This window comes from Coenobita brevimanus, chromosome 89 (genome assembly GCF_032717465.1).
Source record: "Coenobita brevimanus isolate Jiangsu-jjx chromosome 89, ASM3271746v2, whole genome shotgun sequence".
Lineage (NCBI taxonomy): Eukaryota > Metazoa > Arthropoda > Malacostraca > Decapoda > Coenobitidae > Coenobita > Coenobita brevimanus.
Window position 1 is genome coordinate 30,163,600 of NC_137042.1, and position 27,909 is coordinate 30,191,508.

Below are 27,909 nucleotides of genomic sequence, written 5' to 3' on the forward strand. Positions count from 1 at the left end.
AATACTTGCACATCCTGACACAACATAATGCATTTGTAGAATACTAAGTGTTGTAAATAAACTGCCTCAGTTCAGAGGTGAATCAAAGTATTTTATGACACTATCATGTACACTCCTTGCAAGAATATATCTGTGCTCTTGTGTAGGTGACATAGTGAGAAATTTCGATGGTTATATTGAATCCCACATATCTAAATACTCAGGTTATCACATCAAATTCATATTCTGGTATCAAATGACAATTAGTTGTGGCTGTTTTGTTTTTTTGCTACCTATTAATTGTTAAGATGGGAATTTTGTTTTCTTAAGAATCCAGATAGATTTTTGGAATCTTAAAATCCATTAATTATGTTTTTTTAATGTTACGGTAATGTTTGTGCTGCGTGCTGCTTGCTTTCTTGTTTTTTTTTTTTTTTTTTTTTTTTCGATAACCATTCCCTCAACTCTCTCACCTTCTGTCCCCGCACATCTTGTTCCTTATTTCTCACTATGCCGATCACCTTCCTTGGCTTCTCCTTCACCTTTCACTCACGATTTCCAATAGGATAAGTGAACTGTACAGTTAGTCAGACTGGTCCATCACTTAGCACAGGGACATAAATCGAGAATGATCGCATGCAGTTGCACTCAGTCATGCACTTATTTGCAATGACTCTTTTTCTTTGCCTACACTCGGCACTTGCTTACGCTCTCCCTTTTTTGTTTTTATGCTTATTCTTTGCTTGCTCTTTCCCAGAAACTGAACTACTTATTTTCATTTTTTTTTTTTTTTTTTTGACGCACGCTACTTCACTCTTCGATGAGTATGAATTGATGTAGGTCGTTTCACTTCCTTGTATTTTTGACGCATTTGTTTGTCTGCATCTCTTCACATACACTGATATTGATACACTGATATTGTTTTATAATAATGGGTGTGAAGAATCTGATTATGCAAAAATGACTTTCTACGATTTTGTCGTTTTAAAAACCAAAAGACTAGTATGATGTAACACAGCCAGGGTTGCGTAAAGGTGTGATTAAAGTTTAGACAATTTGCATTTTAGAAAGTTTTAATGGACAAGTTACAGAGAAGCTACGACTTCCTACTCCAGCGTCGATTTGAGGTAGGGCTTGGGGTGGGGGCATCGTGCTGTGGGTGGTGGTGGGGTGCTGTGTGTGATCGTGGTTTTGCATGGCTATGGTAGTGTTGTGAGATTGTGGTTGTGATTCTGTAAGGCGCCATGAAAAGTGCCTTGACGTGGTAATGGCGTGAGGTTGTGTTACGGTGTCCTCAGCTCCTTCACTGTCCCCAGCTCGGGTTTCTGCCCCGCTGGGTAAGGGAAACTGGAGAAGGAAGCAGGCGGGAAAGGCGAGAGTAGGAACTGGGGAATTGGAGGGACGAGGAGCACGGGAGGAAATCAGGAGGGTAGGAATAGTAAGTTTCAGAAATGGGAAGCTAATAAGAAAAAAAAAACTGGAAAAAAAATGACAAAAAAAATGACAGATGAAGATAATGATAAATGAATCAAGGAAGGAAGTGAAAGAGAATCGCACTGAGTGTAAGTGAAGTGAACGAGGAGTGAGGAAGGAAACAGTTCAAAAGGAAAGCAGTAGGGGGCTGGGGGAGACAGAGAGAGAGGGAAACAGGTAGCACACATTTTTAGATGAGTGTGTTAGACTAGAAAATGATGACAGAAAGATGTAACTGGGTGAGCGAGGGTAAAAGCAAAGAGGAATGCTTGACGGCAGAAAGACCTAAATGGGAGAACGAGGGTGTAAGCGATGAGAAATACCAATGGTGTGATGAAAGACTACATAGACAAGGGCCCTTATTCCCGTAGGGTAGGGAAGCTCCCTAGCACCTCTTTCTTAGCGGATTATTTTTGGATATGTCTGGGTAATTTGCTTTGTGGGTTATTAATGCAGAGTATGGCTATGATAGAAGGATTTATATAAGAGAATAGGACAGTAATGTGTAACATGCAAAATAAATAGCTTAGGGAAATGTGTTAGGGAGTTATCTTAACCGGGCCAAGGACGTACAGTAGTTTAAATCCTGAGGAAGGAATTATAGTCGTTCGACAGAGGAGACTAAAGCGGTAATAAGAAAACTCCAACACATACAGACAAGAGACAGACAGTACATCGATAATAACAGACCTGAGATACTGGAAAGGATTAGTATACGTGTTTGATGAACGTCTGCAACGATGTTATTTGCATATAAAATTGCAGTTTGCATATGCGTTCATGTGAAATAGTAACAGATTGGAAGCATTGTGTATTGCATGGAGAGATTTGCCTTTGATTAATTTCGTTTCCTGTGTGTGTGTGTGTGTGTGTGTGTGTGTGTGTGTGTGTGTGTGTGTGTGTGTGTGTGTGTGTGTGTGTGTGTGTGCGCGCGCAGATCGTTTAGGGTTTTTTCATCAAAATGCGTAAAAATCTCTTTGGGAGGATCATTAAACTACTATTCTTGAAAAGAGCTAAAGGCCCCATGTGCTCCCTTCCAGTGGCAAAAATAGAAAGTCAGATCGATGAGAATATAAAGTATAAAGAAGAAAAAAGTAAATAAATGAATAGGGCAGAGCAACACCCTGTTATTAGAGAGTGAGCCAACTTATGTTCAAGAAATTCTGTTGGATTAGTTTGGTGAACATTAATCTGGTGAACACTGGCTTGGTGAACACTGGCCTGGTAAACATTCGTGATCGCATCTAGCAGAGTCAATCTGATTAATATTAGATTAATGCTGTGATAAAGTCCCGGAGCGACGTGCCATTACCAGTTTAATATCCGCAGCGGCTGATGAAGAGGGGGTGGGGGGATGAGGGGGTCGTGTGGGGACGCGAAGGGAGGATAGGAGGACGTGGGAATGGCATAGGAGAGGAAGAAGGGAAGGCAGAGTGATGCATGTGCTAGAAATAAGACAGCAAAAACGCTTAACCCTAACACTAACAACAAGAAGGAACCTACGCCATACAACTTTAACGCTATTTTCTGTCTCACCCATAGTCTCTTTTTGACGAAACCTCTTCTCTTCCCACTAACCATCCTATTGAAAAAAAAAAAAATGCTGGGAGAAGGAGGAGATTATAGAGGTGTTGAAACGAGAATGGAGAATTGGAAGTGGGAGATATAAGTAATGTGGGAGGGAAAGAAGGAGAGTTGGAGATGGGAGTAGTGTAGGAGTGAGGGGGAGAAGTGGAAGTGGGAGATTGGAATGGTGTAGGAGGAAAAGGGGAGTTGGAGAGTGGCACAGGAGGGATGAGAAAAGGCGTCAGGAAAGGAGAGTGAAGGAAGGGGTGGTGTGGGAAAGGAATGGGTGCGGGTGTAGGAAGGGAGAAGGGGAGATAAAAGTGAGGTACGATGAGTCTAAGAGGACGGCATTAAAAGTGGAGGGAGAGGAGAGTGAGCAAGATGTGGAATTGATTTAAGAAGGGAAGAAGGAGTGGTAGGAAAGATGAAAGGAAGAGAGGATATGGGGTGATATAAGAGGGTGGTTGCGGGGGAAGGTTATGTCAGAAGGATAAGAGAAGGATATTAATGGGACTTGTTGAGAGGTGAGGGTCGCTGGTTGTGTAAGATAGTAGGCTGTGAGGGGATCTGGGGGTCTTGAGGGGAAGCCAGTGTGAAAAATTACGATGAGCCGTGTCTAGCATATTGGAGGAGCTGATAAGAGAGAGGAAGTGTTACGAGTGAGGTGGTGAAAAGCCAACATGTAAGTTCTAATTGTGGTATCCTTATGAGGGGTGTCTCCTGAGCAGGTATAGTTGTCTGGTAATAGCAAGCATGAATAATAAATCATCGAAGTGAGAAAAACTGTATTCTGTTAAGCATTATCAGTACTCAGTCTGCCAAAGTGCTGTAGTAAAAGTTGCAACACCAGGTTCATTTGAAACGTGAACCCGGTGGACTGCCCTTCCTCCTGCAGCCCACCATCCTCCTTTCGGAGTATCGTCACGTTATTGAGAAATGTTTGAATAACCAGGCATTGGAGCCACCTGAATATATTGTTCCTACCACATGAGAGCAGCCCTCTAGCACCGAATAATTACTAAGGCAATATTAGTGGGACATAAAGGGAGATAAACTAGTAAGGAATAATTATCGGTAAACCTCCGAAGCTTACGGGAATGAGGCCAATAATGGAGGGAAGCCTGTTGAGTTCTGGTACACGTGTAAATGTTTTGCTGAGGAGGAACGCCGTTGGGGGAGCTCGTGCAAGGCGGTGGCCAAATTTAGGAGGTGAGGCGTGAGGTGGTTTGGTGAGTGTGTGTACATGTGTGTGTGTGTGTGTGTGTGTGTGTGTGTGTGTGTGTGTGTGTGTGCAGTCTTGGCCAATGTTTCCTTTACTTACAGATAAACTAAGAACACTAAGAATTGTTAAATGATTCATAGAGCAGCTGAAGAGTCTACACAATACTGTCCCAGCCAACATTCTCTCTACACTTCTGGGATCTCAAAGCTAATGTTATCGCGAAGTTCCAGCCCATTAAATTAAGCTTATTATTGTAGCAAGATTTCTTTTAAGATTTTACACGGTTTCTCAGCGGTGTCAAGAAGCTAGAGCATAAACTTGGGGTGCTTGGTAAGGAGGGGGAGGCATTATTTACCGAAAGTCCAAAAAGGGTCTATACAATACGGTCCGTACTAATTTCATGTCTAGAAACTTATTCATTTTCACTTCCGTAAGTATTTCATGCCTAGACACGTGTTCACTTTTATCTCCGTGTTTATTTCATGCCAAGAAGAGTGTTCGTTTTCAGGGACGTGAAATATATGTGCAGGAAGTGGTCGTTGTACTTGGACCCGGTGCAGTAATGGCCAACGAGGGTGTCGTCCAAAGAGCAGGGGAGACTTGTCTGAGAAATAGCGGGTGCCACTTATTTCACGGGACGAGGGTGTTGTTCCCCACAGTACTGCAGCGTAGTACTCAGGTCCTCAGTTCCGCTCCTCAGCCTGTTTCTCCCATCATGCTGCATCTTAATTATATACCACTGAAGAATGAGTTACATTGATAAGTACAGTACTACACTACGAGAGGTCTCTCTTTGGTGTTAGTGGCTGACGCTGCTTGGTAGTGGAAGTGATTGACTTGGTTACGTGGGGACGGACAGTGCCTGACGTAGCACCGTTGTGACAATGATTGACGTGGTTCATTAATGGCAGTGACTGACGTGGGTCCGTGGTGGCAGTGACTGTCCTGCTTCCCTTATCTGGGAGCGGATACGGTCTCTGACTCGGGCAGTATCCCAACACATGGTCACTTGGAGTGGTGGCTCACTATAAAAGCAAACGCCTGTGTACTAATACTTAAAAATATAAAACGTGAAGGAATGACAGGAGGAAAGAGTAAAACTAGAATGACGGAAGCATAAAGTTATTATGAGGACCTGGCTTGGTACAAGACTTGGTCTGGGAAAGAAAACGAGAGTAGGAAATGGGGGAAACTCCGAGGATTATTTCGGACATAGGCAGTTTAGGAGATTAAAGTTTACCTCTTTAACTTAGTGAAAGTGGGAGAGGGAATTTAAATAAGGCGGTTAAACCCAGACAAATTGCTGCCTTGGCTGGAACGTCATTTGTACTGATTGAAGGTAGCAGAGTGTTGGGATATATATATATATATATATATATATATATATATATATATATATATATATATACATACATACATATACTGGTGAGGGAGGAGTGACTTATGAAGAAGGCATGACTGGTGAGGAAGGAGGCATGACTGGTGAGGAAGGAGGTGACTGGTGAGGGAGGAGTGACTGGTGAAGGAGGTATGACTGATGAGGGAGGAGGTGACTGGTGAGGGAGGAGGCGACTGGTGAGGGAGGAAGTGAATGGTGAGGGAGGGGTGACTGGTGAGGGAGGGCTGTGGTGAGGTGAGTGGCCTGACGCTTGTCCCCGCGCCTCTTCAAACTCGACACAAATTTCTTTCTCCAAGTTGCCTCTGGAAACACTTTTCTCAACCAAACTTCCTGTGGACGTGCTAAGAGGGGAAAGACCGGCAGAAAAAGTTGTACCCCAAGGAGGCTTTTCACATTGCATCCCAGTCTGCAGTAATGGTAAATGGATATATCTTATTAAGGTCTGTACTATGTCGTTATCTAATTTAATCAAAATTTCATACAGTTTAAAATTTAAAACGTCTTTTTTTTTTTTTGTTATATTAGCATACCAGAGTATCAGTAGACTGTCATGGCTAACGAAAAGTGACAAACTTTAAATACTGTACCTTAGGAGAAGAGGAAAATAGTACCACCCAAATATTAACTGTGTCTCCTAATTGGCAGCCAGAAAGTGAAGAGTAGATGAGACTGATAATCTTCCCTCTCTGCGTTGACGTAATGGTGTTGTCTCGCCACCACCAGTTTTCGTTGCAAGCAGCCTTTCAACTGGTACAGCACAGGACGAGGGAGTGTTCCTGGGGCTCCTTTCCCTTCTGGTACGTGTCCTTTTACGCATCAAGGAGCCAAATTCTTGATCTCCCCACACCATGTGGGAAATGAGAGGAAGACGATAATGTGGAAGAGAAGAAAAAAGCAATGGGTTAATTAACTTATCAAGTCTTTTACGCCTCAGAATATCGTCTTAGTAGTTAGTATATAATCCAGAATATGTATTTTGCCTGGGAAAGAGTTAGTGAAATTTGTACATTAGTTTGGCAGGAAGTAATATGCAGGTGGGGTCGAGGCTACGCAGAATTTGTACTACTCATCTCATTCCTTCGCATGGGTATAATAATAATTAAAATGATGATGATGATGATGATGATGATGCCCTGGCCCAAGCCTCATCTGGATGTCAAGTAAGTGGATTTCAGGCTTAAGCTGCCCCTCATCTATGGTTTCAGGGGATAGGGAGGGAGATACGGGACGTTTTTTGGCATAAAATCTAAAGATGTCGTAACTTATTTAATACAGTCTTAACTAAGACTGTGGACAAGGATGGCATTAGGCCTTTCCATCACAGTTAGTTATAAGGTATAAGTCATGTGAAGGCGTAGTGAAGGGTCAACAGCCGAGGAGAAATATAGCGTTGCCAGGCAGTGGTTCAAGACTGCATCCTCAACCAAAGTTTTAACCCGTTGTCTCAGGGGATACGGTTACTTAATTGTCTCCTCTCACCCTTGCCTTGCAGATCAGTATCAAGACTCTAACGTTCGCATCGTTAGATGCGTATATATATATATATATATATATATATATATATATATATATGTGTGTGTGTGTGTGTGTGTGTGTGTGTGTGTGTGTGTGTGTAGAATACGAAATTAACTACAGTTTTACCAAGTAAATGTATTTATTTCATTGTCGCTCACGCTGCACTGAAAGTCCAAGTAGCATTAAATATCTGTTTCCTATAACCAGCGCCACGGGATTCTCCGCTAACTTTATGGAAAGCTTTCCTGATGAGGAAACTCTCACCATAATCCCGGGAGCACACGCAGCGCGGCAGATGAGTTCCCATTATAACACGGAAACAACTCAACATTTTAGTCTCGGATTTCTGCTTCATTGTCAACAGTTTGGCAAGATCACGTTTGTTAAGGCTGCTAATTTGCCCGGGACGTTGTAAAAACAGGGTGTGTAAGGGAAGTATTGTTAGTTCAGTTACGTGAAAGTGGTGTGTGAGTTTGGGCGACAGCAGCAGGACGCGTGAGGCATTTAATGAGCTCCAGAGGTAGCCCAACAAATGTACTGGGAGAGAGGTGAGGGTTATTTACAGTTTAGTGAGACGCCGTCCAGGGTGTACTAAATCCTTGTGCCGGTGCTGAGTGTTGCATTTATCACCTTTACCACCTTACATCATCCTTTCTACATAGTATCACCCTTACCACGTTATCCTACCCTTACCACCCTACTCAACCCTTATCATACCATATCACTTTTACCACATTATCTTACCTTTACCGTACTACACCACCCTTACCACATCATGTTACCCTTACCGTATTCTTCTTCTCTTACCACACTACACTACTGTCACACTACCTCACCCTTATTACACTGCCACACTACTTCACCCGTCTTACACTGCCTCACCCTTACCATACTGCTTCACCCTTTCCGCTCCCAAGCTGAATGAAATTTTATGGAGGTAACAAGAAATAAATTGCTGATTCCATTCTACCTGAAACGGTAACTGAGCTAAGAAGAATAAGAAATCAGTTATAACACGTGAATTACTTTATAAATCCATTTCTATAATCATAATATAATCTTCTGAAATTTAGTGTAAACTTAAAAGAGAGTAAAATTGCCGTCGTGTGAGCCTTAACAAAATAATGGGATTTAATACAGTGTGGGTCGCGTAAAAGTGAGGGCTAAGATCGCTGCCGTTTTAGAAGTTTAGACAATTTAAAAGTCAGAAAGTTTTAACAGGCAGTTCGAGAGCGACGACTGCATCTTCCACGGCACAGGGAAAGTGTGAGGTGATGGTGGTGGTGGGGTGATGGTGTGAGTGGTGGTGTGCTGATGGTGTGAAGCGGTGGTGTGCTGATGGTGTGAAGCGGTGGTGTGCTGATGGTGTGAGGTGGTGTTGTAGTGGTGATGTTTTGATGTGATGGTCGTGTGATGTGGTGGTGGTGTGACGGGATGATGTTGAGAGGTGGCGCTGCTGTAATGCTTTGGTGTTGTGAGAAGGTGGTGATGTTGCGATGTTGTGGTGGTGTTGATGTTGTGATGCGGTGGTGGTAGGATGTGTTAGTGGTGTTAGTGAGGATGTTGTGGGGTGGTGTTGTGAAGTATTGGTGGTGACTGGTGGTAACGGGCTTGGTGTGAGGTGATGATGGTGGTGTGAGATTCTCCTCTTCACCTGAGTATGTAACCTGAAAAGCATTGAATGTATAATATTGTGATCACTTTGGTTATGAGGAGGTAACTGTGAATGTGGGTAAAGCAAATGCTGAAGGATTTACAGGCAATTTATGGACGGTATAATGACCAGTGGATGATGATGATGTGAGGGATTTTTCAAATGGCAAAGTTTTGTGATTATGTACAGTAAGTGGAGGCAAATTGGTATAGGCTAATGGTTTGTACATTTTTATAAACATTATACAAGGAGTTCCAGGACTTTACGTCAGGATTTCGAGTACCCCTTGTTTTATTCATTTCTAGTAATTCTTGACTGTATAACCAAACCATTTTTGTTTTGGAGCTTGAAGTCAAAAGCTTAGATGCGGAAGTACATCTCTCCTCCACGCACCATTGCGAACTTTTATGATGTTTAACTTAATTGCAACTGTTCTGGAAATGATTGCTCACAGAATCAACTTGAGGTATTTACGGTATAATGTTTTACTCCTTGCTTGCAATATTCAGAAAAGGTGCATTTGTTGGCATGACACAGACCAAGAAATAAAGTGAAATCCTAGACAATAACGTTTTGAATATTAACTTCGCTGTGTTGCTTCAGATTTATTCGCTCTAAGACAATAACTTCTGCGAACAAGACATCTTTTCATAGATCTGTTATTTTTATTATTATTATTATTATTATTATTATTATTATTATTATTTACAGCGAATGACTTAAAGCCACGATGTTGAAACTCTGGAACACATTGTATTTCGTTCATGCTTTCTGTTCCGAATGTCTGCTGTCAGGAAGCAAATTCAGGGAATCAGACCAAGGGGGAGTTTTGCCTTTTTAATCAGTAATTATAATCATCATGAACTTGCCGAACACTGGCGCTTTGATAATGCTGAAATGAGGTAAACGAGAAAATACAATATAAAAAGCATTTCCATCCTTCCGGCATAATTTCTGTTGCGTCCTCGTCCAGAAAATCCCAGACGACTTATAAAGTATATCCTCAGGTGGTCAGATAATATTCCCAGAATTTGCTACACTAAAGAGATTGCCTCAGAAGCACAGAATGAAATTGGGTCTTGCGGCACATGATAACTGCGTATTATTTTATGGACGAGGCGAATTAGGTCGTTCAGATAACCTTGTTACTATTTGTGTTATCAAATGTTAGTGGTGTGTGTGCGTGTGTGTGTGTGTGTGTGTGTGTGTGTGTGTGTGTGTGTGTGTGTGTGTGTGTGTGTGTGTGTGTGTTTTGATAAAACATATGTATACATATGCTCATAGTCAGGCTCTTTGAGCGTCTACCGGAACACTGATGGGTAAAATCAAACTAATTCCAAAATTTCTGAATGAGGCGGATTTCGTTGGTTCTCAGTATAGTTTATTCGTATAAATTAATAATAATAATAATAATAATAATAAAAATAATAATAATAATAATAATAATAATAATAATAATAATAATAATGATAGCAGTACTATCTTACAAGTGGACTGGGTACAGTGTATTAATATTTTACTGCGTGTAAAAGTACCCTTTAATCTGTGTCTTGCCCCACCATCATCCTGTCGTGTACTCCAGCCTTAAATATATACACTGCTAGTCTCGTCCTCTTTATCTCTCTCTTCCCGCCTGTCTCACAAACACCTCTTTAAGAACACACTCTAAGCCGGACTCTCTTTGCTTGCTCTTTGATGCCTGGCTAAGTACTCTGTTTCCTGCGTGAGAACAAAGGGGTCAGGGATCTTCCATTAATTCCGCCTTTTTGTTGCTTGTTCTTCCCACTTCCTTTGTTCTTTTTCTTTCGAAGCTCTTTTTGTATCCTTTTCTTTCTTTCTTTCTTTTTCTTTTCGTCATTATCTGGTATATCTTTCCATACCCGTCTTTTTACCTATTTATCTGTCTCAATATCTCTGTCTATATCTGTCTGTTTGTCTGTCTGTCTTTGTGTCTATATCTGTCTGTCTGTGTATGTATCTATCTGTCTATATGTCTGTTTGTCTCTGTGCCTGTCTATTTGTTTCTCTACTTGCCTATCTGTCTGTTTAGCTATCTACGTGTCTGTCTGTCTGTCTGTCTGTCTGTCTGTCTCTGTTTCACTCTTGCCCTTTCTTGTTGTTCTATTTTCTCCTCCTCTCCTTGTCTTCCCTGCAACTTCCAGGAACTCTTATTTTCTCATACCTTTCAGTAAGACTACCTTTCCCTGACTTTTTTTTACTACTTATATTCTTCCCTGTAGTTCTTTCTCTTCCTCACCATCTCTTCCTCATTCCCGCATTATATAAATGTTTTCCTTTCCTCTTCTATATCACCCTCTCTCTCTCTCTTATGTCCCTTGTCGCTTACTCACACTTTCTTAACCTTCCTATCCCTCATCCTGTCTCTTTTCTTCGCTGTTTTTATTTTTTCTCATTGCCTCCCCCTTTCATTTTTTCTTTTATTTCCTTTTAGATTTTTCTTTTTCTCGCCAAAGTCCGTTGCATGCTTTCATTCCTTCCCTCATTGTGTGTGTGTGTGTGTGTGTGTGTGTTTTCTTCCGTGCAAACAAGCCTATTTTTTTTAGGAATCCGTTTATTGGACTCTTATAACACTCTTAATAATGAATTGTAAGGGGTGTTAAGTAGACCGATGAGGCGAGATGAACGGCGAGAGGCATGTATTATGTAAAATGAGAGGAACATGGCAGTTGGAGGTGGCTGGAGCGATGACGACATGAAGACGTGATAAAAAAGAGGATGCATCGAGTAGGGATTAACATGAGCATAGAGTTAATGTAAGAATTTGATGGGAGCCGGAGTCGAACTGGAAATAGAGTCGATCTAAGGTGGGAAGGGAGGGAATGGGTAGAGGTAGGGATAGTTCTTGACAGCAGGATTCTTTGGTGCACTGGGAAGGGTGAGGCGTAGGGTGTAGGGTGAAACGCAGCCACACGAAAAGAAGGGAGGGTAGGAAGTGAAGTGCGCAGTGGAAGGGAAAGAGTGAATAAAAGATTGCGAGAGGAAAATGAACCACGTGAAATGTTGGAGAAAGAGTGAATAAGAGATCGCGAGAGGAAAATGAGCCACGTGAAATGCTGGAGCCTTTGCGAGGTTACGGAGCATCTTTGTTAAAACACTGAATACGTTGATGTGGTTTTCATTGTGTTCCTGTAAGCGCCAGATAATTGCATTCTTCTGTGGCGAAACCTCTTGTGCAGTTTCTTTTGCTGACGTACTTTTACACTACTCGTATTTTTGCTGTCTCTAGATTACTTCACCTAGTTTGGAGAGACTTTTCGAGGTGAAGTTAGATTCAGCAGACTTAAGTCCCTTCACCATGAGGAGGCTGTACTATGCATAATAAGATCGATTGGCCCTAATAAGATTAAAATAAAGGACGTCACTGTACTGAAGGGGTAAATGTAGAGAATAAATCAGAACAGCGGGTAAAGTTGGTGGCATATAACTTGCTGTGCCAGACTAATTAGGCGCAGCGTCCCCAGCCAGTGTCGGTGCAGGAAGTATACCCTAATGAGATCCTTAATCATCTTGTTAAAAATGTGTCTGAACTCATGAACATAACTTTCCCTTAATTATATCCGATCTTAGGTAAAGTTGGGAAATGAGTGGAAATGGGTTTATTCTGAATTAATTTGAACGTACTATGAATTCGGGGTAAGAGTAGAAGAGGGTTTGGTTTATTTGAAGTTTAATAATCACTCCTGTTGGCATGTAGAGACTGTCGAATCCTGTATTTTGTATTTTATTTTGGCATATTTTCCCCGTGCAGTCCCAGTCAGTAGTTCCTTTACGCGTTTAGGATTACCAGCTGGTTAAACGGGGCTCACCTATTTTGATTAATTAACTCGTTGAATATGGGTGACATCTTTTTTATTTCTTCCTTCCTAATTTTATTTTTCATGCCACCAGACTAGTTTAGCCGGCTTAGGAAGAGCCACAAGTACAGCAGGGGTGTATTAAGGCTATTTCTAGACCCCCCAGTTCGGAAATCAATTATTCTGTCGCTGGGAAAAGGGAAAAATATAATGAAAAAGAGGTCTCCGTGCTCAAAAGGACAATGTTTTTTTTCTTTTATTATTGGTATAGGTGAGGCTGTTGTTTGAGACTGTAGGGGAATTAATAATAGCCTCATTACACGTGTGACATTCTTATAAATTTGCCCATAAGGAGGATGCTCCAGGGAGGAGGAGGCGGGGAAACCACTCGCTGCAAATGCTGCTTCGTGAGGCCAGCACTAAAAACGGCGACGTGGTAATTACGAGGGCGAGGAGGCTTGCGCTTGGCTCATTTTACGAACTTCATCATTTTGGAGCGTCATCCCTTCACTACCTAGGGTGTTTCTGAGCAGGTAGTAATAATGTTAGAAAAATCGTCATCACAGTGCAGGAGTTAACGCCTTTTTTTTCTTATTGTTTGGATAAGGTGTGCTGGTGTTAACCTGAATAAAATCGTCTGGTGAGAGCAACAGAAAAATTAAAGAAAAATGGTCAAGGTAAATAAGGGGTTAAAAGTATATGGCTTCAGGTCCAGGTGGGTCACATGCACTGGTTGTTGGATGGATGTGTTTGTAAGAGGTTGTTAGTGTGATTATATTTGCCACTCTCCAGGTCATTAGGTAGGCAGTTCTCACAGTTTAAATATAGTTACAATCCTTCCTCTGCCCGAGTGTTGACGAGGAACAGCCAGAAACAGAAGAAATATGGCGAAAATCTGAAATGAAAAATGCTTGACGAACAGTTTTCTTGGCATTTCTGTGGAGAGCAAAAATCTAGAAGAATACACACTCGCTAATTTTCTCTCAGCAGCTCGCCTTAACAATCCCTGGCCTTGGGTGGCTGAAGAGGATGAGGATTAGGAGGAGGGGACGACAAGAAAGAGGAGGAGGAGGAGCAGGAGGAAAAGAAAAAAGATGCAGATAAAGAAGAAGAAGAAGATGATGATGATGACGATGATAAAGATGAAAAGAAGGAGGAAGAGAAAGAAGAGGAGGAGGAGAAGGAGGAGGAATGTGAAGGTGATGAAAATCAGGGAGAGAAGGTGAAAAGAGGAAGCATTACCACCGAGGTCTTGCTTCCTTGTGTCGCCTTTTCGAGACAGGAAGAAGGAAGGGGATAATAAAGAAAAGCAGGCTGTGGAAGGGAGAAATATGAGATAAAATGGTGTCAGGGTTTAGTGGTATATTAGACGTGGAAGGAGAGAGGAGCTGAGAATGCAAAATTGAGAAACGTAAAACAATGAAGGGAGTAAAAGAACATTTAAGAGATGTTGACGCGTGAGAATGAGAGAGGAATAAGTGGAAATAATGTGGGAATTGGCGATGAGGAATGATGATATGTAAGAAAGCGGCGATAACGGGTAAACTGAGGAGAGGGGATGGGAAGAAGCACTGTAACATGAAAGAAATATTTTGGTCAGGGAAAGAATACACAGTGAAGGAGATAGAAAATAACACACACACACACACACACACACACACACACACACACACACACACACACACACACACACACACACACACACACACACACACACAAAGCGGCGCAAAATACTGTGGGGAGACAGACTGCGACAAAAAAGAAGTAAAAACTGTAACGAGGAAAGAAAGATTAAAAGAGGTCGTTTCCATGAGAAGATAGGCAGAAGATGAGACACTGTGAATGAAGAAACAGACCAAAAAGTGTGAGTGAAGGAAGGTCGAGAAGAACTGCAAAAGTATGAGAGAGAGAGAGAGAGAGAGAGAGAGAGAGAGAGAGAGAGAGAGAGAGAGAGTCGGAAAAGGATGAAAGGGGATAGGGTGGCTGAGGTCAAGGTGACAGACTTCTGCATGTCACCAAGTCACATGGGGGCGGGACTACCTATCTATCTATCTGTCTATCTATCTATCTGTCTGACTCTCTATTTGTGCCTTCTGTCTGTGTATCTTTCCATGTACGAATCTTTCTGTGTATGCATAAATTTCTTTAGCTATCTACCTGTCTATCCACCTGTCTGTCTATCCATCTATATGTCTACATACTCACATATATCGCTATCACTTCCACACAGACTTGCATATACGTACACACAAATGCAGTCGCACATGCACACATATGTTGCTCTCCTTCGTCTTCCGTCGTACAAAGCCTCCCCCTCATAACATGTGACAAATGAACACACAAGGCTCTCGAGAAGCAGCGCTATATCCACTGCACGCCACTCCATCACCCACGCAGAAACACACAAGCTACGAAACACACAATATCCTCCACGAAACGCCTACAGACAAAATATTAGGCGACACATGCAGGGTAATGGAATGGAAAACGTAGACCGGAACACCATCAAGAAGCTCTCTCATAATAACACCTGCGTATTAAAGAGACAGTCCACTCTAGGTGAATATAAAGCACAAAACCCCAGCAGTGCCCTAGATATTTGATTGATCGTGTTCTTGTAGCAGACTTCCATATTCCATCAGTCATAGAATCTGCACGCCTGTTATTACACACACACACACACACACACACACACACACACACACACACACACACACACACACACACACACACACACACACACACACACACACACACACACACACACACACACACACACACACACACACACACACACACACACACACACACACACACACACACACACACACACACACACACACACACACACACACACACACACACACACACACACACTCAGTCAAATTCACAAACATGATCCAACAGAATTTCATAGGTGTGCCAGTACCAAAGAAAGGATTAGAGCCTGCCCTCTTTGACTAGAGATTTAAAGGCTGAAATGACAATAAATCCTCTCATTCTCGGAAGTTCAGTTAAGGTCACCAAAATCCTATCTGCACGGGAATCCAATATCCCCACATGATTGTAAAAACTTGCAGTGGGATCCTAGAGGAGCAAAAAGGCTTAACGAGGAGCCAAATTAACTGCAGAGTCTGAATTACGTCATCAGCCAGAGTAAAAGAATTCCAGAGGGAGTCAGAAAGTTAATATATATTCATGGCCGTATTCTGAAGGCCGAAAGAGGGAGGGTTTGCGCAAGCTCCCAAATTTTGACTTGGTTCACCATTTACGAAACTCGAATATTAATGAAGTTAGCCTGCATTCCAAGTTATAAAGCGCATACAGCAACAAGGCAGAGCAACCAAACAGTCCTTTCTCTCATGAAGGGTAACACAAATTTCCAAAAAAAAATTGATTTTTTTTTTTCATTATATTTTCTGCTACCTCCATACTCTTCCCCAGTGCGTCAATCGCTTAATTACACGAGGTCTGTTCTAAGGCGAAATAAATAAATAAATAAACGTCTTGGAGTGACGAGAAAAAGAAGTAATTAAAAGGAAGACATCAAGGAAGTCATTCTGAAAATTTTCGTTTTCAGAGGTGCCTCCAAAATGAAAAGTCTGCAAGTAGCCAAAAGTAATCGGAAAGTCATCAGTGTAGGGAAAGAGTTTTAGCTTCTCCCTCCTCGGCTTGGCCTTCACCCAACTCACAGGCTCATTTGGCGCTGAGTGCATTAGTATTTTTTATTCTACAGTATTCATTTCTTATATTTTCTATCATACTTCTTTAATGGTGTCTTGTTTAATACATATAATTCTGTTCTGTCGTCCTTCCTGCTCTATATGCCGTTTTTGTATTTCTCCTTTTTTTTTTTTTCACCGATTTTTTTTTTTTCATTTTCTCAGTTTTTCACCTTGTTGCTATCTTCACATATTTTCCAGAACTGTTCTCTTTCCTCACTCTTTTGTAAACGAATTTCTTCGTACAGGAGTAGTTAGCCTATATCCTTATCAGTGTATCGTTATCCTTTATAGCCTGTGCTCTTACTAGCCAAGTATTTATTTATGTCATTGTAAACATCATCAATTTAGTATTATTATTATTATTATTATTATTATTATTATTATTCCATCTAGTACTCCAGCCTCCCTGAACTGTTACGAAGGAAATAGAAACTCAGGGGCTCCCTAACCCACACCAGTCACTCCCTTCTCACCTGTTTCTCACCTGGGAATACAGACACAGCATTCCTTCTTCCTTACGCCATGGATTGGCTGTCAGATTAGTCACCCAAGCATAATGATTACATAATTCTCTCACTCTGACACTTTCTCTTATTTGTTCCTGGATCCAGTTTTACCTCATCTTTAACTGGGAATAAGGATGTTGATGATGATGATGATGATGATGATGATGTTTTCCATCTTCCATTATATAATGTTCTTAACTTATTTTGAACCTGCATATCCCATTTTTCCTTCCCTACCCCTTGAAGAAAAAGTTTTAACTTCATTTCTCTGTCTGTCTGTCTGTCTGTCTGTCTCTCTCTCTCTCTCTCTCTCTCTCTCCCCTCCCCCCATTTTCAGCGCCTCGCTCCTCCATTTACCTCCCTTTCAGGTCCTCCACACGCCCTTCCTCTAGCAGTCTCTCTGATCTCTCTCCATCTCTCCCCTCCTTCTGCACCTCCTCCTCTGATCATCAAATTAGCTCCCAGGAACCCGAGGTAAGGAGGAAACGATCGCCGCGTCACTTCTCAGCCAGAAATGACCGATATTGGGCAATCAGACGCCAGACGCAGCGCTTCCCTCATTAGCGGCCCAGTCCCTCATCACGCCAGCAGGGGGCTCACTTGAAGGGGTTGGGTCCTTTGATTTGGGGTGAATTAGGAACAAGATTATAGGGTATATGTACAGTCGGTGTCAAAACTCCTGTCGCCTCTCGTACCATTTTCTCCATACATTTCGAAATCAGTGTGGTGAATCCGTATTAACCGATACTACCTTATTTGGCCATACTGTAGATTAGAGTCAGTAGTGTCGGGTGCAGAGGATTTACCGCCACACCGTTATTCGAATTTTATGGACAGAGAACCAGGAGAGGTGACAGGACTTTTGATGCCGACTGTACGTAGGCGAAAATATGAATGAACACAAGGACACGATTATGTTAGTGAACTACTGTACTTGAGTGTATTTGTACCATTTTTAACAGGACAACAAATCTCCTACTTTCATATATGTACAGAAGTTTGAGCCAGTCCCCTCTGTGGGTCACTTATGTTTATGAATAATTTTGTATAAGTAAATATGAGCAATTTGAATTAATGACCTAGATGCAGCAGAATATGAAATTTTTATTGTGTTAAAGTATATTGTATTTAGTATGAGTGGAGAATAGCAAGTCTATGTCAGTCTGTCCCGCCTAATTTTAGAACAGCACAAAATGAGACTTTGGCAAACTTTCAAGCAGAGAAAAGAAAAGCATTTTGCCAGAGTGCCGGAGCGCCTTTGGAGTGGTATACTAAAGGAACTTAGCAATATTGTGACCCAACAAATTAATCCCCGCTGCGAGAGAGTAATTCGGCATCAGCTCACCCACTCACTAATTAATTCCATCACCTCTAACTTGTGCCATCTGTTTGGGGGCGGCATTAACGTGGTGACAGGCCGTAACCCGGGGAGCCAGTGTGGAAGTGGTGAGAATTACAGAATTAGAGCTGAATGAGGGGAGAAAGGGAGGACATAAAAAGAGCGGAGGGAGATACAGACGAGGTTATGGGAAACTGTGAGAAACAAAAGGAACTGAAAGGTGAAGCAGGGAAAGTAAGCAGACGGTAAACGGCTTGAACAAGGAGGAAATATTATGTATTTTTAAATCTGCTCCTTCTGGTATCATGCACTTTATTCTCGTGATTTTAAGTGGGTCATTATTAACTTTGATATATCTTACATCTTTCTAATATCGACCTACATTATTATTTGACGAGAGGATTATTACTGTGCTGTATGCAAAAATAAATGGATATGGAAATGGTACATGGGAGACATCTAAGCCCACGAGTATGCGACCCAAGCCCCTAAACAGATGCTCTCACCGCGTAGGATGAATCTCTTGCCACCACTTAACTTTTTCACTACGATGATGTCTTTCTATAATCTACTATGGCTACTTCCGGACGATTTCATTCAGCTCTTGACTGAAGGCATCGCATACAACCCTCATTAACCTCCTTTACTGCGAAGGTATTTTATTTTTTTTTATTACGTGAACCCGATGGACTACAGGCTACAGGTTCCCTGCTTCAGCAGTCCGCTATCATCATATCAGGGGACAGGGAAGGAGTTGAAGGACATTGTATAACTAGACAGCCACACGGCATGGTGATATCGGTGCCATCGCGTGAAGGAGTCCCTCTCCAACACTTCTATCTCACAGTGATGGAATTAAACTAATCTGACGTGGGTGAAGTTCATCCTCATTTAATTGAAATGTTCCGTTATTATTCCGCCCATTCTCCTCTCCTGGATTTCAATATCTTCATGTCATATTCTATAGAGTTCTGAATACTTTTTCTCTCCAGTTTCCCCAGAATCATCTCAATTGAGGCTTAAGTTTTTTTTTTTTTTTTTTTTTTTGACCACTGGAAGCCCCCCCCCCCCCTTTTTGGGCGGCAGATATTCGTCTGTGTGAATGCAATTCAGGATCGTTCGCTTTCTCCTAGTCTACTTCCTTTATCATTCACCATTTCGTACACGGCCAGTATTTTTAAAAACGCACGAACACCCCCCCCCTCCCCCGAAAAAAAAAAAAAAGATCCATGGGTAGTATTACCGGAATATCCAATTTTTTTTTAAGGAAACGTTTGTGGTCATCTGAACTTGATGTGGGAATTATTTACCGTCATAAAACCAGACAAGAACCTAAAGGTCAGAGGTCAAGGTCGGAGCTGTTCGACACTGTATTGATGTAACGAGATTATAGTGATGGACTGGTTAATCTAGAGTTATTATGTGAAGAACCGAGCTGTTAATTTGGTTTGGTGATTTGCGAGAAGCTTTACTCTAACACTCTTGTGTAAAAAGAGAGTGCTCCACCAATGTAGGCTTTGCTTTTATGAAGAGGTTAATGAGAGTAAAGTGAGTTACGAAGCTAATGAGCGTACCAAAAAAAGTATTATAATGGATGTAACACAAGTAAAATAATTTGGGATACACTCTGATTAACAGACAACCAGGTGTCATTATCTTCATCATTATCATCTTCATTATCATCTTCATCATCATTATTTTTTTAATTACTGTTCAGAAACAGGTCCTGGGAACTACATTAAGCATGAACTTCCTAGATGGTGTCACGTAGCATAACACCTGTATGCTGCATAATTATTACAAGTTTAGATTAGCGGATTACAAAGTTAAAGAAGCAATATAACTTCCTGTTGCAGGTAATTTAAGTTTTGTCATTGCAAGCTGATTAGACCAGTGCGAGACCCAGACTTTTACTTTTCATTGAAAACTCTTTTGTGAAATTGGATGTGACCAGGAGTCTGTGTGAGTGTGTGTTCTCAGAGTGACCTGCTTATACTATTGAGTGATATTAAGGGCAAAGCTCGATGGTAAGACTATTAACTAGGATTGTTGGGTTGGTCAGCTGCCTATCCTCTGAATATTGATAATGTCTGTGTATTGTATATCAGTTTTTTCGAGCGATTTTGAACAGTGCTAATGTCCTTTATGCGACTCCCCAGTGCGATAATGTATGTTAGTTGTAAATTGCTAACAGTCGTCTCTAATGATTGTTGGGATCCCTTATTCATGTATTTCCATTTTGTGTGTTGAACCAGCATCATATTTAACTTCAATAGGAAGTTCCTTTGAAACTCAACATTCATAAGGCAGTGAAAGCATCCTTGCCGTAAATGATATAAGTCAGCAATAATACAGTAAGAGGGATATATATACAACTCATGTATATTGATAAAACATAGCATTTCGTGACCAGAAATCATCACTTACCGCCATCTTTATCCTTAAGTCGTGGCATGTTCGTTACATTTCTGCTAAACAGTAAATATGAATGCTTGTCAAGGTGTGTGCGTTGCAATAAACTGTGGGGGTGTAATCAGTGTTACTGCAAGCAATACAAAGTGAATGCAGTCGTAAGCTCAGCACTGCAGTCTTCCTCGAAACGTTTACGAGAATTGTAGCTTATGAGTTTGTGTAGTGGAAGCGTTTACGAGATGTGCGGCTTATGAGTTTGTGTAGTGGCTCAGATTGCTGCACTTAAAATTGCAGTTGGATGTTGTGTTCTCAGTTATTAGCCAAGTTTTACGGCTGTGTGGTTCTTGGATTCCTGAGGGACATGTATGCGTCTGTGTTTTACAATATATCTTAAAACACATGGAAGAAGAAAGATGAAATGTGTAAAGAAGAGGAAACGTTGGAGAAGCCTGTAAAGAGGTAAAACTAGGTTGAAAAGGGGTGTATAAGTATGAGGAAAATGGTGGAAGGAGAATAATGAAGAGAATGGGAGAAGAATCGCTGCGTTAGTTGGTGAATGAAGTGGAGGAAGAGAACGAGATAAAGAAAGGGAAAAAGGTTACTGTGTGAGAGAAGAGAAAGAGAAAATGAAAAGGAGAAAATGGATCGTGTTATGAGAGGAAAAGAGGATGACAAAAGAAGCAGAGTACCGTAATTGTGTTAGTTGGTGGACGAAAAGGATGAAGAGAACAAGGAAGGGAAAGGGAGAAGATTGATCTCGTTAGGAAAAGAAAAGGAAGAGAAAGGGAGAAGGATGATCTTGTTAGGAAAGAGAAAAGTGGCTGCGAAAAGAAACAGAAAATGGAAGAGATCGGGAGGAAAATAGCCGTGCTAGGAAAAGGAAAGAGGAAGAGAAAGGGCTAAGAATGACCGTACTAGGAAAGGGGAAGAGGAAGAGAAAGGGAGATACTGTAGTTCTTGGGGGTAAGGCAGACGGTCCGGGGTGAAGGAAGGGTCGCGTTGGAGAATGATTAATGAACGACGGCTCGGGTGACAAGTAGTCCCGTGGGGCGAGAACAGGCGCTGACTGATGGTTGGGAGGGTACGATACAAGAATTTTTGATACCCTTAAAGGAGTACAACACATCATTTGACAGGAAGAGCTGAAACCTTGACAATTCTGCACCTATTAAGCTAATCCCGGTACTGCATCATCATTATCGCATTAACTACTGTTGTTGTGAAGTATTAAGATCCAGACGTGTGATCAAGGAAAACACTAAAGGAAGGAGAGCCATTATTAGAGTGCTCAGGGAAAACCGTCCACACGTCTGTCCAGTCATTAGTCAAGCCTGGCAGTGCAATTCACATGGAAGTAATGGCCATATCGTGTATCGGCGTACCTGAACGGCTCATTTTTCATCTGTCAGAACAGGACGAAACTGCCCTACGGTTATGGCCTGTGCTGAGCTCTTACTTTGTGATTATGACTCCCAACCTGATATTACCAGACACACTGGACGATGGATATTAAACAAAATGCATATCATTGTTCTTGATTCATTAATATCAGTGATTCATTAATATCAGTAGCCAATAATACGATTTTTTTTTCTTCACCATTCATTTCTGAAATGGATATGTATTCCCTCTCCATTTCAGCAGAAGCCAACTCAGACCAAATTGTATCCTTAAAGATTAATAGTTTTAGCAAGTAATGTAGTGGGCTGCTTTATACTTGGCCTCGTGAGGATGCCATGCCACTCACCAAGGGTAGGTTGTGACTCCGGGTAGTCTGGAATATACAGTAAAAGGAATAATTTTGCTTACATTTAATAAAGCAGGAAAGATAAACAGGTAATATTGTGGAACTGAAACGGTGGTTCTTCGTGTATAGAGGTGTATAGAGGAAAACCACCCACCCACACACACACACACACACACACACACACACACACACACACACACACACACACACACACACACCTCTCTCTCTCTCTCTCTCTCTCTCTCTCTCTTTCTCAGTACAGCCTTGAAAATAAAATGTACCTGACGTACGTATTAAAAATGAACGAAGTCAAATCCTCGATAGGGTACAAATGTATACTGATTACCGGATGTGCCCCGAGCAGAGCGGTGATTAATGGTGTTCTAATTACGACACAACACGCACAGGGTTCCGGGGTGAGAGAGACAGGATGATGGGTTGCGTAATAATGAAGAGCAGAGTCTGGGTCAAGTATGTATGTCAGTAGTCGATGTCGTGATGATGAGATAGTAGCAGCAGTTGTAGTATAGTGGTAGTAATTATTGTTGTTACTCTTATTGTTGTTGCTGTAGTCCCAGGTTTATCAGAAATATAAACCCGGTGGACTGCAGGCTAAAATTGTCGTCGTGTAACAGTCCACCATCTTCTTTCGGGGGATAGGGAGGGAGTTGAGGGACTGTTGTTTAACCGGGCAGGGAAGTCCTTCACCTGCAAGAGTATCTGTGCCACCACGTGCAGGCGTCCATCCCTAGCACCGATGATGGGTAAGGGAGTTAGATGATGATGTAAGGGAGGAAATAACGAAATGAAATATCCTGCAGTAAGCTAACCCAATCGAACCGTTTAGATCTGTCTGAATTGAGCAGAACTGTTTGACGATGGCGAAAATAAAACTGAAAAATCGCTTTGAGTGTGAAGGGTAATAGTTCTATTCAGCCACCACGGAACATTACACTTCGCCAGGGATAATGTGGAACTATACTCTCTTCACTTTAACTTGGCCCAAATTTTCGCCCTTTCGCATCTTATTCTCTATAGCCCAGAATCAAAAAAAGACAATGAAACGGTTTTGCATCATCTCCAGAGCAATTTTTCGTGACTAGCACTATATTTTTAAAGTTATTATATTTTTCCAAGTCAGTATTCGAATGGACAGACAAAATTTTAGGCCAACGTAGACTAAAAAGGACATAGTTGTAATCATTTTCACTACTCGGTTTCATTCCCGCACACCCTCTGGAATACTGGAATAGCTATGTATCTGGAAAACTGGAATAATTATTTATTTTACTGTTAGTTATTTCTATATTTGCATTCAGGTCACCGCAGGGAGGGAGTTGGGTAATAACAGCAACAAACTACTGTGATGCATCATGCTTGAATGTAATAAATGAAATTATTATATTGTTCTGTAGGCCGGCATTGCTCTCGGGTGAATTCAGTGGATTTTGCAACATATCCTGCACAAAACAGTCTAGCAAAACTGCCTTTTTTACACAACCGACTTGTTAATAGGTAAATATTTGTGCAACCTATAAACGTACACACACACACACACACACACACACACACACACACACACACACACACACACACACACACACACACACACACACACACACACACACACACACACACACACACACTGTCTCTCTCTCTCTCTCTCTCTCTCTCCGTTGATTATCTAGAGTAATACAACATTGCAATTACATTTTATAAACTGCCACAAACAAGAAGGATCACAGTTGCTAAAATTTGATTGTTACCTGTCACCATGTATTCGTGAGAAGCAGGACGATGATGATGATGATGATGGTGGTGATGATGATGATGATGATAATGATGATGATGATGTAGCCCTTAATTCGACTCTGCAAATACCGAATGTTTTTCTTGTCTTTGGGTGTAGTGGAACATCAGCGCCTCATACACCTCTTACTGACGATGCACATTGGTAACGTTGACGCAGGCCTCACCGTTAATCACATTAGCGAGTGGGTTGATTTCTCAAGGGATGTGAAGGTGATGAGGACGCCTGCCTTACCCTCCGAGTGCTTGCTTAATGTTGGGGCTGAGGACAGGTAATAGGAATTGGGTGGGATTCATGCAGGGAAGGTGGAATTAAGGTGAAGCCAGTCTGAACAGGTGCGAAGATGGAGTGGCGATGAGGTTATCAAGGAATTACTAAGGAGCTCTGGAGGGGAGGAAAGAAAGTTAAAATGCAATACGAATGAAGCGGAGGGTCGGCAACAGGGTGAAGTTCAGAGTATTATTTGGTTAAAAGGGGGAAGAGGAGGACAAGAAAAAAACGACTGTAAAAGAAAAAAATGGAGTAAAAAATGGTAGAAAGAGAGGGGAAGCAGGGAAGAGAGGTAATACACAAAAGAAGGAAAACTAAAGATGGACGTAAAGATGGAGACTTTAACAGAGAGAGAGAGAGAGAGAGAGAGAGAGAGAGAGAGAGAGAGAGAGAGAGAGAGAGAGAGAGGAAGCCAGCACAGCACAACACAGGGGCTCTTGAGTGTAATGTACCCTCTGTGTCTGTATACTCTCCGCAGCTCACTAACATCCCGCCTTTGTAACCTGACCACAACACTTCCTAGGCTCTCTCACACCTACTCCTCCTTCCAAGAACTCCACTTTATCCTGCCACTTACTTCCCTTTCATGCCTGTAGCTTCCGTGATTCCCCTTCCCGTTACCCACGCCTTATTTCCTTTTACTTCCTGATTCTTATCCGACTTACATCTCTCTTGTTCCAGTTCCTAGCTTTTATTATTCCTTGATTCCTTTACTGAATCGATATGTTTCTCCTTCTCACACTTACGAATTCCCTTCTGTCCTTCTCATTTCTTTCTCTCCCTTTCCCATCTGACTCCAAGGAATTCCGGCTTTACACAGTTCCACAAAAGGTTTCTAATGATAACGAAAGCTGTGTGATGGATGGGGGTATTGATGCAGAAATGAAAGGGCCAGAAAGATACCGGTAGACACAAGTAAAACTAGACGCAGTACGCTGACAAAGAAGTCATACACACACACACACACACACACACACACACACACACACACACACACACACACACACACACACACACACACACACACACACACACACAAATAAGATTCCACTAATGAGGGCACTCAGTCAACAAAGGGTGTTGTTTAAAAGACGAAAAACTGTCGAGGATGAATGGCAGGGAAGGGGAGAGGTAAGCAAAAATACAAGTGCAGTAAAATAGACATGGTAGACAATAAAAAAGAAAAATTATAGATATTTCTAAAAGCTGACAAAAAATTTAGTTTGAAGTTAATACGAGGACCTGGCTCCTACACAGGGTTAATTATGTTGTACTAAATTTAATCTCGAGGCCAGGTAAAATTACACATCCGCTTCATTAATACTATTTCTCTCCCTACATGGCAACGACCCCACTTCTTACTGTATTCCGACTCCCTTATATACACTGCTGCCCTGCTTCCCTTGCATCTTGACCCCCAGTTTCTTCATCTTTCAATCACCTCTCACCTTCAGTTTTTCAGTATCAAAGTTCATATGATTCTTTACTATTAAGAATTCAGCCCATCAAAAGGAGTGGATTCCGGACAAACGTAGTGAAGTATATTCCATTATGTTTTATTAATTACGTGCCTGGGCCTGAGGGTGGCTGGTGTTCGAATGATGATAGCAAATTAATCAGAGTGTCACGGAGGATTATCCTGCAGTTATGATGAATTCAGAGGGAGACTTTTAACTCCACGAGACTCTGTCAGTTATTGGGTAATCTGTATTATTGCAATTAATTAGACTAATATATCGTTGATTAATTATTTTGACACTGGATGAAGGCAGGGTCAGATCAAACGTTGTCGTTAACTTTTATTTCAGTCCATGATTAATAGTGGTAACCGGCATTTATAGTCAAGTTATTATACGTGCTGCTTTTCAACCAGTCAAGGATGTGCTTACTATATGTTTGTTAGCACATACTTTAACGAAAAAAGAAAAATGGACATCGTGATGGAATAATTACGTTAAAATTGCTGATTGTCATATATTCATTTATACAGTGCCGCTTAAAGAGTCAGAAATAACGGTGAAGTTGTTAGGGACTTTATTTTCTAGATAATTTTTTGTTTTAATGGTCAGTATGTTTATACTCAGGTGATGTCAAAACAGTGTTGCTAAGACAGGCTTTGCCCTTGCATTTGAAGGTAATACAGAATATCAGGCACATAAATCATGCTAACACTTCTTCGTGTCCCCACTCCTCCCAGAGGAGATCAACCATCGTGCATTCATCATACTTAATCCAGACAAATTCGTCTTCCAATCTTGTCTGCAGTTCGCATGCAGTAATCTTCCATATTACGTTAACACTAAGCCAAAGAATGTTCAGTAAAGCATAATGAAATCTGTGAAGGCTGTAGGTATAAATCACAATTTTTTTTTTTTTCGCTATATACAGTACCTAAGAAGAAATATCGCTGACAAAAAGTATTGAGTCTGATATTTTGTGTAAATGGTTACAATGCCCTAATCGGAATGAGGCCTTGCCACTCGCAAACGTTCGATTCAAAAGTGGTACATTTTTATCATGTAATGCCACAAAATGTTCTAGGCTGGTCATGTTACTCGGGCATGTTCCGAACTTCGGTGGACTGCTCTTGTCTTTTTTATGCTTGAATGGATTTGTGATGCTGAATGATTATAACGTCATTAGGCTAATAGAATAAGAGTCAAATACATTAACCCTTTCAGCTAATGTCAGACTGTTTTATTCAGCTTAGATGCTCACAGTGAAGGGATTACTGAAGGTTCTTTCCATCCTTCCACTTCTGAGAGTCTCTCTTTGTCCCACCCCCGGATGATGCCTTCCATCTATAACAGCGGGAAACAAAAAATGAGATGGTCATGGCGATAGTTTACCCTATTTTAGTTTACTAGTGCAATATTACCTTACCATTTAGCGTCAAAGCATAGTAAACACGAACACATAATATGCTTCATAAACCTGACTCAAGTTTCCCAACAGGAAGCTTAAAGAACTTGAGCCATAGTCAGGGTTAATGATGTTTCCTTCTGGGCGCTTATCCCCGCCATGAGCATATTCCTTTGAACCGGTTTTCCGCGACTGGCCACTGAAACGCGGAACATGGTAAATATGATACCCTAGGAAGAGGGCAGCTAGTTTGTTAGATCCTAGGAGCAGCAGTCCTAAAATTAAGAGGTAATCCTGGGAGAATTTTGCTTCTTAGTATAAGGCGACGAATAATAGGGAAAAAATAAGAAAAGGAACGAAAAAGTATAAAAAAATATTAAAGAGAGAGATGAACGAACATCAGACATTACGTTATGAAATAAGTAATCAACCTACATGCCAAATAAATGTTGCGACTTATCGAAGAATTAAAAAAAAAGAAATACATGCCGAGCAAATTGCGTGGGCAACTCGATAGAACAGCTGAAAAGTGAATTTCCTCTGAACCACGAATTTCTCTCCCCCAAATATGTAAACAACCAAATTAGTGTGCCAATGCGAAATCGATATTGGGAT